Raw genomic sequence first — 4,353 nt, 5'->3', positions numbered from 1 at the left:
CCTCCCAGGGGACTTCTGCTTCTGTCATCCCCTGGAATTCTCAAAAGAGCCTGTGAGGTGGAGAGGGCAGGGGACCTACTCAGCCTGTAGACAAGGAAGCCAAAGGCTTTGCCACCATTGTAGTTCAGAGCTGGGAGTGGGATCTCTGCAGCTCGCTCTGCCCTGCACCTGGCCTCCCTCCCGGGGACCTGCGCAGTTTGGAGGTTTGATTAAGGATAAAGCAAACCCCACTCCTTGGAAAGGGGCTAATGGCCTCGAGGGATGTGGCAGAGCCTGCTGAAGTTAAGGCAATCTGTGTCTTCCACCAGTGCTCTCCGCAAACAGTCCAAGAGCTCTGCCAGGCCCTGGGCAGGTCCTGGGCTCAGGGGTCACTCTGCCGCATCCCCTGGCTCTAGCCCCAGCATTACCTGCAGGGTGGTGGCTGCCCAGCCACAGACACAGAACACAGCCTCATCGCCTGTGCTTGCCTCCGTGTGTCCGTAAAAATATTCAGGTGTTATTCATTCACTTATTCGAAGATACTTCTTGGACACCTCAAGACCTAGGGACATGTATGAAGTCGGACAATTAAGTTCTCAATCTCATCCTAGAAACAGCGTTTTGAAGGGTGGACTAGGCTCTGGCATCAGTGCACAGCTTTCCAAGGGGGGAACACCACAGGTGACTGAAGTGACATTCAGTGGTGAAGTTCATAGCACCATTTCTAGGATGAGTTCTCAAACTTAAATTTTGACCTCATCTGGGAGTCAAGCAGACAGAGATCCTCAGGGGAGCTGACCTTCTGAGCCTGGAGCCAGAGAACAGGCACAGAGCTGAGTTGGGAGGTCATGAGTGCCATTGGGGAGAAAAAGCACAGTGGATTAAAGGAGGAGGAGGATGGGAGGAAGGAAAGGGGGCTTGGAACCCTGCTTCTTCCTAAGCCACTAAGGAAAAACGTCTAAATGCCATGAGAAAGAACAGTTCTTAAAACGTTTCACCAGTATCCCCCTGTCTCCTTTATGCTTAGCCTCAGTTTATCAAATGGACTTCAAGTGCAGGGGCCTGGGGTGCTGGAGTTGGCTCCCACTGGCTGAGCTTCAGCCCCTCTCTCCGGGCACTACTGGAAAGGAAGGCCCTGGTGGGTGAAGGTGGGGAAGTATTTACACCTTGAGAATGGGCAAATGCTAGAAGCCAGGTCCCTCCCCACCCCAGCCACCTGCCCCTCCCTCTGAGAGGCAGTTTCCTGACATTTCACTGAGGCCATGTCATTGTACCACAAATGAATTCCCCAGAGACCAGCTTTGGGGCGCAAGCTCCACCCCAACTCTGTAGGACACTTAACAAAGCTATCTCCAAAGCTGTCCCACAGACAAACTCAGGCTGGGGCCCACCCTGTGTTCCAAAGATAGTCACCTCCCCTCCAGGACCCTCCCTCTGCACACGGGGCTGTCGTGGCTGGTGCCAACCCAACCTGTCCTGCCACTCACACCAGGCTGCGTCGGAAACTTATCTTCATGGCCCCTGACTTCTGGCTCAAACCAAGTTCACCAGGCAAATGTCATGTCCCTCAGGAAATATATTCAAAGGCACATCTGTGTCATTTTCGATGTGAACGGTCCTCCCTGTGCAGATTCCGCTCTTACCAGTCAGTGCAGGTCCAGAATGGAGACCGAGAACATCACCTCCTTCCCGTCCTCTGCCCTGCTTTTATGTGGCATGTCAGCCACTCCCCTCCAGCCTCCTCCACCCGGCTCTGTCACCAGCAAATCGTGAGAGAAATGAAACTAAATGGCCTGTACCCAGAAATGAAACTCAATCACAAACACTTCCCAAATGATTCAGACAGGGGTCCTCATGCTTGAGCCACATTGGAATCCCAGGAGGGCTGGGGAAACAGGGGAGCCAGGACCCCCTGGAGTCTGGTCCAGCAGGTCTGAGGCCCACAGACAGTGTTGCTGATGCTCTGACGTGTTTCCAGGGCAGACTGGCACGGGGACCATGCACGGAACCCCTGGGAGCTCAGCTGCGGGTGCTGTCCAGCACCTTGCCAGTGACAGCTGCGATGGAGGATCCGGACTTTGGCGTGCACATGACTTGTATTAACTTAAATAGCCACACATGGCTCCCATGTTGGACCTCACAGAGCCACTGCTGACACAGCCCAGGGATGTGCTCGGGCATGATCTCAAAGTTCTGGACTGTCCTGTGCAGCCTCACACCTAAGCCATGCCAGACAAACACCACCTCTCTCCAAAGGAGCACAGGTAGCTCCCCAAAGCATCCACACCTCCCACCAAGACGGTTTTCTTCCCACCCAAAATGAGGAGGCTGTGACATGCTCCTCGGTTACTTCATCTGCAAATGTGAAGATGCACAACCACGGAGTCCCCAGGGGCTCCCGCTCTATGCCCAAAGCTAGGGAGGGCTGGGCATTCCCACCTCCAGAGCCAGGAGGTCTGGGAACCCCAAGGAGCATCTCCGGGCCTGGGGGTGGCCGGGAGGGGGGAAGAAGGCAGCTTCTCCCTGTCCCACTCCTAGGCCCTCTCTGCAACACAAACCACCATTACTGTAAATTAAAGAAACCATCCTAAGCCCCACTTTGCTCCTTCATTTTATTTACTTCCCTTGAGGTTAAGTTTAACTGTGAAGAAATTTAGAAGACTAAAAATGTTTTATAAAACCCCAGTCTTAGAAAGGAGATTGTCTGTCTTCGGGATTGATGTCCCTGAATCCTGTGACCCCAGAGAGCCTGCAGGGTGGAGGTGAAGAAGAGGTAGGAGCTGGGACCCCAGTGTGGGCAGTGTTTGCTCCACCAGAACGTCCTTCCCAGCAGGCCAGCATGTCCACTGCCTCAGGAGAGGCCGAAGGAAGAGCCAGAGAGGCCAGACAGGGTGATGGCAGCAGCCCCTGTGGGTCAGGGGCCCCCACGCCCCTTTGAAGCTGAAGCCCCTCCTGTACTAGCACCCCAGAAGGACTAGGGGCACCTGCCCACCCGACCTGCAACCTTAACCGTCAGGTTGTCCTCACCGGGTCGGCCCGGATGAACGGAACGCCCTAAGAAGCTCTGGTCTGCAGGCCACTTCTCTGAGAGGGGGGCTGTGGTGGCTGCAGCCTCAGGGAGGGGGTGGGTCACAGTCGCTGGGCAGAGCGCTGTGTCCTGCTCTTCCTCCCACTCCACACAGGATGCAGCTAGATGAAGATGCAAGATCCCAAAGGCTCACACTCACCTCTTCCCTGAGTGCTGTGGGGAGACCCTGTCATACCCTTCACAGACAGGTCATGCAGATGTCTCCTCGGATGACACAGAGGACATGGTGAGGGATGACCGGCAGGGTCCACACCACGCAGGGGACATGTCGGGCCACCTGGCCTGGCCAGTGGCAGGTGCTCTCACGGAGGAAGTGACAGTCTAAGACCACATAGTGGGGAAACATCAACTCCCAGCCCTCTGCCCTTGGTGGGGCCGCCAAGGAGAGACCTGGGGAGGGGGTAGCTGGGGCCTAGGGGCTGCCGCAGGAATGCTGGGCAAAGATGCTGTAAAGACACAGCAGTTTCAGCCACAGTAAAAATGTGCTCCCCCCTTCCGTTTTTCTTTTTTTTTAAACTCAAAAATCTCCACGTGCATGTGGGCTCAGAATTTAAAGGACCTTACGTTAGTTTCCTGGGGCAGCCACAACAAAGTGCAGTGAGCCTGGGCCTCAGACAACATTCACTCACGCTCACCATCCCGGAAGCTGGGACGGACGGCAGTGCCAGCAAGGGTGTGCCCTCTGCAGGCTCTGGGGACAGAGCCGTCCCAGCCAACCCCTAGCTTCTGGCGGGTGCGGGCAATCTTTGTCATTCCTGGGCTTGGAGAAGCATCGCCTCAGTCTCTGCCTTCACTCTCATGCGGCCTTCTCTGTGTGCGTTATCTGCATCCAAAGATTTCTATCCTTTCTATAAGGATACCAGAGGTGTCGGACTGGGAACCCACCCAGCTCCTGAGTGACCTCCTCCCAACTCATCCCATCTGCCATTGCCCTGTTCCAGAGAAGGCTGCATTCTGAGGTCCTGGGGTTAGGAGCTGGATAGAGGAATTTGGGAGACACAGTTCAGCTCCTACCTGGATTAGAGCAGACACACAGGCGCCAGGCACGGGAGGGCTCTGCCCAGGCAGGGGGTCTGCAGGCCCGCCTGCTCCTCTTGGGGCCAGAGCACTGCTGGCTTTCAGCAGTCCTGGCCATGGTCTCTCCACTCACAACAAACACTTGTTCCCTGGAGGGAGGTTGTCAGCCTGAGAGAGGGGCTGCCTTCCCTAGCTGGGCTGACCTAGGGCAATGGGGCTCCAGCAGGTAGGGCTGACACACAGCAGGAGCATGGGGTGGGCATCTATCT

At 55.8% G+C, this 4,353-nt stretch overlaps 1 protein-coding gene across 1 annotated transcript in view; it reads right to left on the bottom strand.

The window, feature by feature from the left end:
* Positions 1 to 1,651, bottom strand: part of MX2 (MX dynamin like GTPase 2) — a 32,912-nt gene extending 31,261 nt beyond the window's left edge. Inside the window, exons 1-2 of the mRNA XM_023518105.1 lie at positions 1,623 to 1,651; positions 408 to 541 (exon numbers count right to left, since the gene is read on the bottom strand). The gene's annotated coding sequence lies outside the window, so the exon portion shown is untranslated. The remainder of the gene's footprint in view (positions 1 to 407; positions 542 to 1,622) is intronic.
* Between the last annotated feature and the right edge of the window lie 2,702 nt (positions 1,652 to 4,353).

This window comes from Otolemur garnettii, unplaced genomic scaffold (assembly GCF_000181295.1).
Source record: "Otolemur garnettii isolate 467f Iridium unplaced genomic scaffold, OtoGar3 scaffold00128, whole genome shotgun sequence".
NCBI classification, from domain to species: Eukaryota; Metazoa; Chordata; class Mammalia; order Primates; family Galagidae; genus Otolemur; species Otolemur garnettii.
The sequence above is the reverse complement of the archived record's forward strand: the minus strand, read 5'-3'. Positions and strand labels throughout refer to the sequence as shown.